The 16096-nt window shown below is 34.1% G+C and overlaps 1 long non-coding RNA gene and 1 pseudogene across 5 annotated transcripts; both read left to right on the top strand.

The window, feature by feature from the left end:
• LOC115964361 overlaps positions 1-16096 on the top strand; it is a 52988-nt pseudogene that overhangs the window by 35454 nt on the left and 1438 nt on the right.
• Positions 2094-15703, top strand: LOC115962760. Of its 5 annotated transcripts, none has more exons than XR_004085594.1 (6): positions 2094-2164; positions 3853-4466; positions 6516-6641; positions 10869-10902; positions 11788-11936; positions 15476-15703. It is a non-coding gene; the product is annotated as an uncharacterized LOC115962760 (long non-coding RNA). The 5 variants fall into 5 exon arrangements; XR_004085592.1 differs by having other exon boundaries at positions 6516-6645; XR_004085593.1 differs by having other exon boundaries at positions 10869-11936.

The raw sequence follows: 16096 nt of genomic DNA, 5'->3' as shown, positions 1-16096 counted from the left end.
GTTTAACTTTACTCTACTCTCTTCTCTCCTCAATTCAAATGGGACTATAAAGACTAAAACTACTCCCCTCATCCCTGGAGCATATTGACATGTAGCCGCCACCTTACATATATTCTTATCTTAGCTTCTTCTCTCAGTGCTACGTTTGAGCATCAAAGGTTAAACTGGCTAGTGTTTGAAGCCAATCAACTCCTACATCTGCCATGAGACTCTAAACCCCGCTGTCATGACAAGGTTTAAACCATCAACATCTACGGCATGCCATAATTCTTCCACCCAAAAGGCAAAAAGAGCCAAAACCCAATTGCACCACAGAATATTTCTTCTCTGTATATAAATTAAATCTCACCATCGATCGACGATCCTAACTTCTGCTTGCAACAAAACCACTGGTTTTCTGTCTTTAATTTTTGTTTGTCAAATCGGTGGCACCGCAACCTCTCATTGAAACCCTACAACAACGCGCGGTTTCCTCAAGTCCCTCACCTCCACGACGTTAGATTGATGGCCCCAAGCTTAGCAAGTCACAGTGAATGCTCTTTTGACTGCTAGCCCAGCTTCTCCAACCGCAAATTTCACCCGCTAGCTAGGTTTTATGCATGGGCTGGACTGGGTGTCACCCAAGCTAACTGGGGTTGAAATGGTGATTTTGGTGCGAGGAACATCCGTTGTGCTTCATCAAAGAGTTGGCTTGTATTTGAGGAAATGTGTGGCTACGTAATTGGGTTCAGCTCATCAAACACGATGAAAATTAGTTCATCGATCGGCTTTGCCGAGGGTTAGTAGCACAAAAGGTAGCCTGCAAGAGACTTAGAAGTTGGCTTATCTGGAGAAAATTCAGATAGATATAGTTATGACTTATGCGGGGACGTGATTCACGTCAGTTGTGACGATTTTAGTGAAAGGTGGCGGAGTTTTGCTGATCCGCCAGAATATTTAGAGATGGGTTTTGATATATATATATATATATATATAGTAAAACACAGAAAAAAAATGAAGACACGGTAGAGTAGAGTCAGTAGACTAACCTTCCCTGATTGCTAAGATTTGCATCACATTCGGAAATGGTATTTCTCTCCGACTCCGTGCGTCGTCCGCATACTGCAGCCATGGAGTTTTTTTTTTTTTTCGAAAAAAAAAAAAAACGGGTTGACGTGAAGTTTTTCTTTTTTTTCCGAAAGACGGGTTGACGAGATTTTCATTAACCACTAGCTATTCTGCACATTATCTTTATACCTCAAAATTGCGATTGCATATCCAACGGCTGCGTAGTGACGCTCACCAAAATTACTTTCTGTTTAAGGCCCTTCGATTAACAATCGTACATCGAACGGCTGCCAATGAAAATAGTGAAAAACTACTTTTGTTTGAGGCCGTTGATGGTAGGAATCAAAATTAGTCTTTTGTTTGGGGAACATTGTCTCAATCGGACGCTGATCTGTTAGCGATTTCTCTCATCAACGGCTAGCTTTAGCTTCCAATTTCCAATTGATTTTTTTGGTGTAAAATGTAAATATTTCCTTCGTTACGATAAATTTTGTAGTATATGAAATTATTACTGTTAAATTAGAATGTAATTTTAATAATAAATTTAAATTAAAACTAATAATAAACCGTACACCAGTTGTTATAAAATTATTTTTATTTCTTAAAAGAAAAAAATATTAATAAATATTTTTAGAGTAGTGGTTAATAATTTATTTTTAAAAAAAAATTATTAAAAAAAAAACAAATAATATTTTGACAATTTTTTTATTTTTCTTAAAAATAGTATAAAAACTTTTCTAAAATAAATAGTTAATCAGTAGTGGAAGAGAACTGGCTAAAAAAATTCTATGCACGTACCTTTTGTTTTTTTTTTTTGAAATACTATACACGTACTTTATTACACGAACGTACGCACATACTTTTTGTCCTTTCTATTTGTTTTGGAATAATTTATCCTCAATGAGAAGCCGTTCGATTATCAATCGCAAATCGAACGGCTGCCACTTGTCGGTGATTATGATACGACAAAACAATTCCGAAATTTCCTAGCAACTGGTATTGCCTATTTTAGTCAAATAATTGACAACCCGACCATGGCAACATTTAAAAAAAAAAAAACTCCCGCCCCTGCACCGGAAAATTCGGTCGGACTTGCTGAAAGTGTTTTTCCAAAGAGGTATTCATTGCGTGCCTAATTTCATTTCCTAGTCAGTTTTGGGCACGAAAAGTCTTCACTTCGTGACCCTGTATTTGTTTCTTCATTTACAATTCATCTTTTGTCTCTTTTTCACCATGTGCTGTTTGGTTAGTGAGAATTGTGAGTCTCTCTTTTCAGTTCAGTTCCCCACGGGTACTCTGATATGCAGGACAAGTTGATGTTACGATAATTTTGGTTTTTGAATTTTGTTTGGTCAGAAAATTGAAAATTTGTAGCACTTTGTTAGAGCTTATAAAATGCTTCCTTCAGTTCCTTGTTTTTGCGCTATTACTATATATATTGTTTAATCTATGCGATATATGGTGCTGCATTGGTGCTTTTTATATATATGTTGATGCAAAAGTAATGAATGTTAGGACTTAAGAAGCAATCTTACCTTTTAACAAAAGAACCTTTGAATTTCAACCAAAAAAAGAGACAGTAATGGCATTATATAAGTTTATTTATACTCCTTCATTAATCATTATGTATGGGGATAGAAGAAAATTTTTCTTTGCAGTTTCTTTGGAGATATTAGATAAATTTTTGGCAATATGTTTCTTTACCTATCAGTTTCCTGAATATTTTGGCAAACGTTTTTGACCATTCCCATCTTCTTGTGGTCATTAGAGACCTACATGGCCTGTGAGCTACACAATGGGAATTTTCCCTCTTTAGCACCCTAGTCCTCCAATTTCTGGCGGATGTGCAATTCAATACCAGGTCTGTAGTACAATGTCAAGAGACTTTACCAAGTTTATTGACACTTTCAATCTTGATGAATCTTACACTTTACTAGTAGGCTTGATTTTTCAAATAGTATAATAAGATACGTGTAGTCAAACAGGTATTTGGGACTCTTTTTTTATCTATACAATGGGGCATGTCTTAAAATTAATGATATCAGTTATTTTATTTTATTTTTCAAAGCTTCTTGGAAAGGAGTCATTTTTTTCTTTTTCCTTTTGTTCATGGAATGAAGTTTTACCAGCTTCTATATTGTTTTCTTTCTTTTTATCTAGAAGGTGTATATGATACACACACAGGCAAACACAAATATGCATGCACCTCAACACAAGAAGCATTATCTTTAGGCTTTCAAGAAAGGACATTTATATGTTTATTGTTATGCGATATGTTAGTCTATCGCAAAGTTTGAAGTTTTTTCCTGTATTTGAATCCCTCTTTAGACATATGAGCCATCAAATATTACAGGGCAAAATGGAAGGATCTGTAATTCTTGTAAATGTCCTAAATGTTCCTTTCTTTGAGGCATTATTCTTGAATAAATGTAAAAATTGAAGGCTACAGACAGCTGTGCTTTTAACAAATCTTAGGGGAAATAGGTATTAATGTAGATCCAAAGTTGTTTGTTGTATTCTGGAAAAAATTTATAAAAAAAAAACTGAGAAGAAAAAAATTGTTATTATGGGTGTGATAAGAACTTGGAATTATACTTTCCTATCAACATCCCCCTGCCACCCCCCCCCCCCCCCCCCCCCCCCCCCCCACAAAAAAAAAAAAAAAACTATGTATTTTATATATTTGCAGTATAGATATATCTTGGTATAGGGACAAGATTTTAGTTTATGACACCCACATATAGTTGATTAGTTATTTTTCTTGTTGCTAACCAAATTCAGATGTGCTATGCAATACCTTTACAGCTAAAGAGACATTGTTGCGTTTGACTTTTGCCCAAGTTGGACAGGTGGCATGCTGGTGTTCATTTCATTCCCCTTACCTGGAGAAAATGACTTTCAAATGCACTGGATTACTTCCCTAATAAGAACTTGGTCCTAACTACATTAATAAATGAAGTCTTTGTATTTGATCCTTGCTTTCATTAGTATATTTCTTTCATTGATGACTGCTATACAAATTTAAAGAGTTGCAGCAATAGTGTTGTGTTGTTATTCACTTAGTGCTTTTGCAACATGAATTTTTTAAATTGTGATACAACTACCTTTGAGGAATCAGAAGAAACCTCATGCTGTAAATGGTAGCTTGGAACTTTCAATATGTCTATATCTTTGTTCTGCTTAATCTGATATCTATGGTATCATATATTCTCTTATCCTGGACTAGGGCATAAACTTCATGTCAATGGTTTGTAATTTTCTTAACCTGCAGAAGCTCAGCTATCTTCATGCTTACACTTTTGACAGAGATTCCCAGTTTTTATGCATTGTGAAATTGGTGAAGATCTAGGGATGTTTGATATTGGGAATTTCAAGAGTGCATGTTTACTCCTACATGGCACACATAACTTGACAAAAAGGTATGCGGTTATATATGTTTTCTTGTATATATCCTGAACTTAATTTCTAGATAGCTTTGATGGTCAAAATAATGTATCAATACAAATTTCTTATGTCATGGAGAAACTACAGTATGTCCTCATTGTTTTGGTTAAAAGTAAGCCCTCTTTGTTGATAACTTACAAAATTACATTTTCTTTTTTTTTTTGGAATACTGAAGGATGGTTTAATTGTTTAACTACTATTGACCTGGAACTTTATTTTTTTTAAAAAATCTAAGGACAGGCTCTAGTAGTAATAAACAAATATCAGATTTTAATTGTTTGATCTTATAGTCCACCAATTGTAATAGATTTTAAATTAGTGGCATGTGTTGTCTGAAAGGTCTTAATTTGCTGTACTTTGTTTAACTTGAGTGGGTTCGTGTTCTTTTCATATGGTCAGTTTGTGAAATTTTTTCTTGAATTCTTGATTTCTTAGACCCTTGCTCAGTCAATTTTGCATACCTTCAAAATTTATAATTATTTTAAAAGAAAAACTGAGTTCTTGTCTTTCAACACCACTTCTTTTATATGTTTTGCTATGCCAATGCCAGTTTGTTGTATATTTACTGTGGTCACACTTCTCACTCTGTATTTTTATCTTGTTTTTATCTTTTTTCTGTGTGTGTGTGTCTATGTGAAAATTTACCAATTTGTCTTTTAGTGGTTGAAACTGAGGAAATTACTAAATTTAGAATATTAAAGGAAGTTATAAGAAAAATGTGGGAATGAAAACATTGCCAATAGGTATGGGAGCTTTGAACTTTATTCGTGGCTAGTCCATGACTGGAGTCAATTAGTACAAGTTCAAAATCATAAAACTTTTGAACCTAATATGTGTTCTAGATAATCACTACATGTTTAGATATCTCAACACTAAAAGAGGCCTAAGTGCAACATAAGGATGTGGAGTTGTTAAATCTATCAATCACCACCATGATTCTACCAATGATTGCTTAGGAAGTTTACTAAGGCCCCCTTATAGGCACTTGGTCAATGCCACCATCAAAAATAGGAGCGAGCGAACTGAACTAATTAACATGTGAACCCGTTGATTCTTTCTCACTATGCCAATTTCCTTATGTCTCCATTATGGTGTAAATAGTCTGTCAGTGGTGTGGGACACATTTAGAATTCCTTGGATACAAAATCTGTTTGAAGAAGCTGGCTAAAGAACCCTGATGAGACGTTACTTTAAGCTGTCACAGTTTTCTTTATCCAACATACATTTTAACAAAAAAAAAAGACATTTCACACAAATGACTACTTTTGCAAGCATTTAGAAGATTATGGGAACAAGTTGGTCTTGGACAGGTTTGTGCCATTCCCAAATATGAACTTGTAAGTTTCTTTGTTCTTCCTAATGTTACCTGTAGTTCAATCAAAATGTTACCATCCTGCAGACACAGTGTTCTGGATAAAGCTCCCTTGTCCTTTTTTGTTATTAACAATATGCATTTAGCAGAATGCAACAATAGCTGATTTGTTTATGGCGTTTGGACTGGGATAAATATTGTGTTCAAATCACACATAAACTCATACTGCATAAAGAATTTTCTGTGGTAGCTCCTTTGAAGTTCTCATATCTTTTTTGCTTGAGTGACCAAAAAGTGTCGCTATAACTGTATTTTTTTCGTTGCATGGTGATTACATAATAAGTGAAAACAGAGCGGCACCAACCTTACGATCCACTCATCCAAATCAATGATTCTCTTAAGTGTTATGTTAAACAAGTACTTCTTTTAATAACCTCTAAATTTTCCATGAACTGAAACCCATCATTTGGTTTTAGTTGCACCATGAAATGTCCTTTTTGATGTGTTTTTAACTTCTCTATATGTGCATTTTCAAAATCAAACTACTAGCCTGCAATGTACTTTATGGGAGTCTTGTTTTAAGGAATAATACTTGCTTTGAAAACTAACCAAGTTGATGACTAGTAGTCTAATATGATTCTGCTCTGTTCAATTAAATTAAGACATATAAGTATGTGATGCAAACTTATAGTCCTTTTTATTTTTTGTCAAGGCTGATCACTTTTAGAAGAAATTTTGGATTACAAAAGAACAAGGTTGGCACACTGTTGCCTGTATGCGTCAAGAATTTAAATGAATCCTGCATACAGTTGACAGTAGAATAGCAAGATTAACTTGAGTAGGTACGTGTTCCTTTCATATGGTCAGTGTGTGAATTTCTTTCTTGAATTCTTGATTTCTTATATCCATTCTTAGTTAACTTTGAATACCTGCAAATTTATATATAGTTAAAAAAAAAAAAAAAAAAAAAAAATTTAGAAAAACTGAATTCTTTTTTTTTCAACACTTCTTTTATATATTTGGCTTAGCCAATGCCACTTAATTTTATATTTACTGTGCTCACTCTTCTCATTGTGTGTTTTCTTTCCAAATTTCCATCAAGTATAACTTGGCTATCTTATATTTAATTATTTATTTATTTAATTCTTTGTGTGTAGGTGGGTGAGCATGCATGTGTGCATGTATCTATGTATGTACCAATTTGTGCTTCAGTGGTCCAAACTGTTGAAATATCTAAATTTTAGAATATTAAAGGAAGTCATAAGAAAATTGTGGGAAGAAAACCATTGTTATTAAAAGAGTGCTTAAGCGCAAAGTGGCAAAAACTCAGCGCCTTTCGCCTCTAAAGCGAGGTGCATTTGCAAATGCGTGCCTAAACCACGATTTTTGGAGCTTTTGCAATTAGCTCAAATAATTTTTTTGGAGCCTTTTATTTTTATAAATAAAATAAATATACCAAATGTGATATCATACCATAAATTTGATTTTTGTATAACAATTCCATGGTGTTTTTGACAACATTAAGTTCTTCCTGCTACATTATTGATAATGTTGCTGTAAAATCTTAATGTTCTTTATATATTACATGATTTGTTATACAAAAATTAAATTTATGGTATGATATCATACACCTAAGCCCAACCCTCCATGCCTTTTCAAATTCCAGAAAGTAAAAATCCATCCAAGAGCACACCCCACATACAGCTCATCCTCACCAAAGGAGTCAAGCAAGATGAGGTCACTGGGGAGGGCAACAAGTTCAAGTTCTAGTTTACAACATACTCCTTTTGAGAGAGAGAGAGATTATTAATTTAGATGGCAAAGATGATGGGGAGAGATTATTGATTTACATGAAATAGATGAGGAGGATGATGAGGGTTATAAATCTCGTGATAACAATTTTAATGTCACTAAGCATAATGAGGATAGTGATTATATACTCTTAGGACTGCATCACATTGCTTTTGTTAGGCATTTTTTTTTTTTTTTTTTTTTGTGTGTGTGTGTGTGTGTAAGTCATTGCTTATGTTAGGCATAGAAATCAATACTAAACATTCTACTACCTAAGCGTAGCATAAGGATGTGGGGTATACTCCATTGATCACCACCATGATTCTACCAATGAATGCTTAGGAAGTTTACTAAGGTCCTCTTAAAAATAAAAAATAATATTTCACACAAATGACAACTTTTGCAGAAATTTAGAACACTATTGTGAACTATGGGTTTATGAAATTTCCAAATATGAACCTTTAAGCTTTTCTGTTCATTTTAATGTTACCTGTAGTTCAATTGAAATGCTACCATCCTGTAGACACATGGTGTTCTGGATAAAGCTCCCTTGTTCTCTTGGCATTATTTGTACTAAACATAGCAATATACATTGAACAGATCGATGTAGTTAAAGGTGTTCCAGGCGCTCGCCTAGGCGCCCAGTTGAGGTGAGCCACCAAAAAAGCGCCTCAAAGGCACTAAGGCGAGGCGCCTTTATTGAGCCATTCAATTGACTGGATATATCTACAACCATGGGGGTGTGTTAAATATGACGAGAGAATACACAAACCAAAGAGAGCTGGTTAGAGCTGGGAAAACTAGGTTTTGCACTTCATATCTTACAATAAAATCCATTTATAAGCAAAAGCATAACCTAAGGGCCTTGTTTACTTCTGAGGAGTGGGTTCATAGTTAATGGGCAAAGGAAGCAAATGCTAAATGAGTAGTAGAAACGATTTTGAGACCCTCTTTTTGGAATACTATAGTTTACGTTCTTAAAGTTATATCAATGAGTTTGAGGCTCTTAGATTTATGGGTAGGAGTGCGGTGGATGTTACTCGAAATCTGTTTGGGGCACTCATGGCTGTGGATTTTGGAAGAGCATTAGAATGAAGGGATATTGTTTCTTATTTGACATAGGCTCTGGTAGTCAAATTTGATTTTGGCATGAGAGTTGGTGTGGAGATCAGCCTTTGAAGCTAATGTTTCCTATACTGTATGACACTACTGTGGATAAGAAAGCTTATGTGGAATCTTTATTGGAGAGATAGGAAGAAGGGGGAGGAGAAGTTGTTGCATGAAATTCATGAGAAATTTTAATGATTGGGAAATAAATGGGGTGGCTTCATTTTTCCATCTGTTAGATTCTTATATTCCATTAAGGGGGGGGGGGGGGGGGAAGTGATAGGATGAGGTGGAAGCTAAAGAGTAATGGGGAGTTCACTGTACGATCTTGTTACGAGACTTTATGGGGCTCCACTCCAATGCCTTTCCCTTGGAAAGCCATATGGAGGGCCAAGGCTCCTTGGAGAGTTTCCTTTTTTGCGTAGATGGCAGCTTGGGATAAAATTCTTATCTGTGAGAACCTCATCAAGAGAGATTACTCAATGGTGAGTTGATGTTGTATATGCCGTTGTAGTGGGGAAATTGTGGACCTCCTCTTGATACATTTTAGTGTGGTTTTTGAGTTGTGGAGTTTGATATTCATGGTGTTTGGGGTTCAATGGGTATTATCTGAGAAGGTTCTTGATTTATTATGTGGATGGTGGAGTAGGGGACCTAATTCAAATATATGGAATATTACTCCTTTATATTTGATGCATACGAGTGGTCTTTTGTTTCGGGTCTTACAGATAGTAACTTTGTTCATTCCTTCATAGAGTCCATCCATATGTAGATATTTTTGCAATTGTAATTCTTTAGACTATTTTGTGTCTATTTCATGTAAGAATTAAGATGCGAACTTGCTAGATAATTGTAATAAGTTAGAGCTTTCCAGGCTCGCTCTTCATTTGCTTACATAAATGATCATAAAAAATGAGCTGTATCTGAGCTCATAGCCAGAACTTCTAACAAGATGAAGAGGTGTGGCAGTTCAAATACATTTTTCAATTAATTTTAATTATCGAATAGTCTAGTGAGTTGATGCTCTTATAATGCATAATGATGTGATAATTCACTTTTGTTGGACTGGAAAAAGGAGATAACCAAGAAACCTCACTTTAGAATTAGTAAATTAGAGCTTTTTCTTATCATTTTAAGCCACTTTCCACTTTGAACTTCCAGTGGTTAATATGGAATCATGGATTAAAATGAAAAGATCAGTTTAGAGATGTCTAGACGTTCATGGCAGTTAGTTTCTGTTTGTATATAAGGCTTGACAAACTGATTAATTCTCAAACTTCATAAGAGAGTTTCTTAAAGAGGTATATCTTAATTTTATGCTCTAATTTTAGTTCTTTCTCAGTTTTTCATTGATAAAAATTAGTGCCAAAATTTGACTACATTTAACTGTGGTAAATTGCATTCTTTTTCTAGATGAATAACTCATAGATTCCTCTTTCTTAATTCCTTTTCTTTTGTCTTATAGTCCTGAAGGTTTGGGTGCTTCACGTAACTGCCAATACTGTATCTCAGTATCTATAAAGAACATTAAGCTTGGACATTGGTATACTGCATCTGGAGGGATACCCTGCCTGCATGCATCAAAACTTTAACTGAATCTTGCATACGGTTGACAGTAAAATATCAAGCAAGATTAGTTTCATAATATCACCAGTTTCTCCTAGATGATAAAACTATACACATTTTGGTTGGCATGCTTTACTGACAGGGGTGGATTTTTTCATTCAGTATTGAAACAGAATCTGTTTAAAAAAATTAAAGGAGCAGAATTTTCAAGGTAAGAAATTGAATTATTATTACAAAATGAAGAAGTTAAACTATGTGTATTCTAAAAGTTCAAGCTATTATAAAATGAAGAAGTTGATCATATAATTATTATTTTAACACTTTTCTTTAAGTTTAGATCTAAATTCCTCCTTAATAAATGAAGTCCCATAATATGTAGCACTGTAGAAAACAACACTCCTTAACAAAAGCTACTACACAATCTGATCTTGGCCAGTAAGCAAACACTTTTTCTTTAAATAAGCATTAATTTTGCAATGATGCATTTCTTTTCAGCGTATACATAACATATTGGTTCATTTGTATGTAAACTTGTTATTTTTCAAGTTGGTGATTTTAAATATATGATGTGTTTAAGTTCATTTTAATGTCACTATGTCAGGTTTACATGCTCAGGCTGAGGAACAAGCACTATGGTAAGATTAATTTTTTTGATATAAGTTTTGATGATTACTCTCCGGAGGAGAATCAAGGCCTAGACTACAAAACTGAATGGTTTAGACAGTGCTGAAATTTTCAGTGGACACAATTTGCCAGTTTAAGAGGGTTTGGCTAGAGCTGTAAGACACAAGTTGTTTGTTGTATTCTGGAAAAAAAAAATTTTAAAAAAAATAAACTGAGAAGAAAAATTGTTATTATGGGTGTGGTTAGAACTTGGAATTCTACTTTCCTATCAACATGCCCCTGCCCCCCCAAAAAAAACTATGTATTTTATATATTTGCAGTATAGATATATCTTGGTATAGGGAAAATTTTTTAGTTTTTGACACGCATATATAGTTGATTAGTTATTTGTCTTGTTGCTGACCAAATTCAGATGTGCTACGCAATACCATTACAGCTTAAGGGACATAGTTGCTTAAAATTTTGCCCAAGTTGGGCAGGTGGAATGTTGGTGTTCATTTCATTCCCCTTACCTGGAGAAGCTGACTATCAAATGCACTGGATTACTTCCCTAATAAGAACTTGGTCCTAACTACATCAATAAATGAAGTCTTTGTATTTGATCCTTGCTTTCATTAGTATATTTCTTTCATTGATGACTGCTATACAAATTTACAGAGTTGCAGCAATAGTGTTGTGTTGTTATTCACTTAGTGCTTTTGTGACATGAAGTTTTTAAAGTGTGATACAACTACCTTTGAGGAATCAGAAGAAACCTCATGCTGTAAATGGTAGCTTGGAAGTTTCAATATGTCTCTATCTTTGTTCTGCTTAATCTGATATCTATGGTATCATATATTCTCTTATCCTAGACTAGGGCATAAATGTCAATGGTTTGTAATTTTCTTAACTTGCAGAAGATCGGCTATCTTCATGCTTACACTTTTGACAAAGATTTCCCAGCTTTTATACATTGTGAAATTGGTGAAGACCTAGGGAGGTTTGATATTCGGAATTCCAAGAGTGCATATTTGCTCCTACATGACACACATAACTTGACAAAAAGGTATGCGATTATATACGTTTTCTTGTCTGTATCCTGAACTTAACAATGTATTAATACAAATTCCTTATTTCACGGTGAAACTACAGTTTGCCCTCTCTTTTTTTGTTAAAAGAATGCCCTATTTGTTGATAACTTACGAAATTACATTTTTGGTGAATGTTGAAGGATGACTTAACTACTATTGACTTGGAACTTTATTTATTTATTTTTAAATCTAAGGATTTTTTAAATCTAAGGAAAGGTTCTAGGAGTATTAAATAAATATCAGATTTTAATTGCTTCATCTTATAGTCCACCATTTGTAATAGGTTTTAAATTAGTGGCATGTGTTAGCTGAAAGGTCATAATTTGTTGAACTTTGTTTAACTTGAGTGGGTTTGTGTTCTTTTCATATGGTCGGTGTATGAAAATTTTTTCTTGAATTCTTGATTTCTTAGGTTCATGCTCAGTCAATTTTGTATTATAATTGTTTCAAAAGAAAAACTGAGTTCTTATCTTTCAACACCTCTTCTTTTTATATTTTTTACCAAGCCATCACCAGTTAATTGTATATGTACTGCGCTCACTCTTCTCATTTTATATTTTACTTCCTTTCCAAATTTTCATGAAGTATAATTTCTCTATATTGTATTTGTATTTTTTAGTGTGTGTATCTATGTGAAAATGTATCGATTTGTCTTTCAATGGTTGAAATTGTGGAAATATCTAAATTTAGATTATTAAAGGACGTTATAAGAAAATGGTGGAAATGAAAACACCAATAGTTATGGGAGCTTTGAACTTTATTCGTGGCTAGTCCATGACTGGAATCAATTAGTACAAGTTCAAAATCATATAACTTTTGAACCGAATATGTGTTCTAGATAATCACTACATGTTCAGATATCTCAACTCTAAAGGAGGCCTAAGTACAAAATAAGGATGTGGATTTGTTAAATTCTATTGATCACCACCATGATTCTACCAATGAATGCTTAGGAAGTTTACTAAGGCCCTCTTATAGGCACCTGGCCAATGCCACCACCAAAAATAGGAGCGAACAGAACTAATCAACATGTGAATGCCTTGATTCTTTCTCACTATACCAATTTCCTTACGTCTCCATTATGATGTAAACAGTTTTGTAAATGGTGTGGGACATATTTAGAGTTCTTTGGATACAAAATCTGATTGAAGAAGCTGGCTAAAGAACCCTGATGAGACGTTACTTTAAGCTATCACAGTATTCTTTATCCAACATACATTTTAACCAATAAAAAAGACGTTTCACACCAACTAGTTTGGGGAGAAACCTTTTTTCATAAATAACTACGTACCTCCTCTAAGGCAAACCATCCTCACCATTCATTAAAAAGATGTCTTGACATCCTCTAAGCATTCATCCTCGCCATTCATGTTCAACCAAATAAAGCAGACCATCCACACCATTCATCCAAAGCAAACCCATAATACAAGCCATCCTCACCATTCATGTTCACCAAAATTAAGCAGTCCATCTTCGCTGTTCATCCCAAATAAACCCAAATACCACTACGCCATCTTCACCGTTCATCCAAATCAAACCCAAATAATAATAAAAGGACCAAAGCTAGCTTGAACAATGAACTGTGCTGATTTTTGCGAGCACATCTGGTGCAAATGCAATGCACAAGCATGAACTGGTTCGCTGATCGGAGATGAGAAGCAAATTTTAGAAGCTTCAGATGCTCCATCAAGCTGCACTAAGACATGAAGCTTGAGGAGCTCGCCATCTTCGAGGTGGATGTCATTGTCATTTCCCTTGTATTTGTTTCTTCCTTTACAATTCATCTTTGGTCTCTCTATCACAATGTGCTGTTTGGTTGGTGAGAATTTTGAGTCTCTCTTTTCAGGTTATAAAAAATCATGCTATTGGGTCTAGTATGCAGATACAAGTTGATGTTATGATAATTTTGGTTTTTGAATCTTTCTTGTTAGAACATTATAAATTTGTTGCGCTTGTGTGACAATTTTTAACCGCCTGTTAGAGCTTATAAATTGCTTCATAGTTTTTAGCCAATACTATGTATTGTTTAATCTATACTATGGTGCTGCATTGGTGCTTAATATATGTTGATGCAAAGAAACGAAGGTTAGGACTTGAGACAATAATCGTACCTCATAACCACGTACTTTATTAGTGGGACTGACATTGGGCAATGGCATTATGCTTAAGGATAGAAGATATATTTTCTTTGCAGTCTTTTTTTGAGATATTAGATGAACTTTTGACGATCTAAAAAAATACTGTAATTTCAATTGCTGAAAAAGAAAAACACATACACTGTACTTTATCTTTTAGTCAATATTTCATGGAATATCTTGAAATAATTATTTTAAGTCATGAAACAATAAATTTCAAAGTTAATGTCCTGTTTTTATGATAATGTTTTGTTTTTTGAGACAGAAATCCACCAACAAAATTGCTGGTGGTCTTAGAGAAATTCACAACATACTACTGTTGATAAGTTCAAGATTGTAAAACTTTCCGAGATAATCCCTATTACATGCTTGAATATCTCAACTCTAAAGGAGGCCTGAGCGTAGCATACAGATGTGGAGTTGTTAAACTCCATTGATTACCACCATGATTATACCAAGGAGTGGTTAGGAAGTTTCCTAAGATCCTCTTAGGCACCTGGGCAGTGCACCATCAGAAATAGAGAGAGCTGAACTAATCAATATGTGAACACCTTGATTTCCATTAAGCCAAAATCCTTATGTCTTCTTTGCACTTAATTAGAAACAGAATAATGCAAACACTTTTTCTTTAATAAGCATTCATTTTGCATTAATGCATTTCTTTTCAGTGTATATGTACCATGTTGGTTGATTTATATGTAAATTTGTTATTTTGAAGTTGGTGATTTTAAATATTTGATGCATTTAAGTTCGTTATAATGTCATTATGTCAAGTTTACATGCTCAGGGAGAGGAATAAGTGCTATGGTATGATCAAGTTTGTTGATATAAGTTCTGATGATTACTCTCTGGAGGAGAATCAAGGCCTAGACTACAAAATTGTATATTCTAAACAGTGCTGAAATTTTCAGTAGACATAATTTGCTAGTTTATGAGGGTTTGGTTAGAGCTGTAAGATAAGAAGTAGAAAATGAAGTATGTGTGAAAGTAACACTTCCTGTTAGTCATTTCAATATGACTTTAGAGACTAATATGTTACTGTCACAATTTGTTGGTTTAAGAGGGTTTAGTAGGAGCTGTAAGATAAGAAGTAGAAAATGAAGTATATGTGACAGTAACACTACCTATTGGTCATATCCAATATGACTTCACTGACCAATATTACTTTTTTTGGTGGCTTTTATGGATCATGAGAAATTTTCTGAAAAATCCAGCACGAAACCATGTAGCTATATGGTTTGGCCATAGGAAAGTAAATGATAACTTTGTAGAATACAAAATAGAGCATATTAACTTTGTGGTATGTATACATAGATTTTAGAGAATCTCTTTTGTCAGATTTATTACAATATAGTGATGAAGTTCTGTTTGTTGTTTAGGTTATGGGAAGGATTCGCTCAATCCTCTGATGGAACTATAGTCATTGATGTTGAATTACGCCCCATTTCCTACCCTTTTTTTCCCTGTAATTGTACATTAACTGTTCTAGCACTTCTCATTTTGTATTTTAATTTTCTTTCCAAATTTCCATCAAGTCAAAGTTCACTATCTTGTATTAATCAAGTCTAATTTCTTTTTGTTGAGAGAATTATCAAGTCTCATTTCCATCATGTGTGCATGTCACCTATGCTATGTGAATATGTACTAATTTGTGTTTCGGTGGTCCAACCCGTGGAAGTTATAGGAAAAATGGGGGAAAGAAAACCCCACCAACAAAATTGTGGCTATTCCATGACTAGAATCTATTAGTACACGTTCAAGATTGTAAACCTTGAACTTGAGTGTGTTCTAGACAATCACTAATTGTTCAAATATCTATACTCTCAAGGAGGCCTAAGTGCAGCATAAGGATGTGGAACTGTGAAGTACCAATGATTACCACCATGATTCTATCATTCTATTAATGTTTGCATAGGAAGTTTACTGAAGTCCTCTTATAGGCACATCGGGAATGATATTTATCACTAAGCCAATTTCCTTATCCGTTTCCTTTCCAATGG

This window comes from Quercus lobata, chromosome 10 (genome assembly GCF_001633185.2).
Source record: "Quercus lobata isolate SW786 chromosome 10, ValleyOak3.0 Primary Assembly, whole genome shotgun sequence".
Taxonomy (NCBI): Eukaryota; Viridiplantae; Streptophyta; class Magnoliopsida; order Fagales; family Fagaceae; genus Quercus; species Quercus lobata.
The sequence above is the reverse complement of the archived record's forward strand: the minus strand, read 5'-3'. Positions and strand labels throughout refer to the sequence as shown.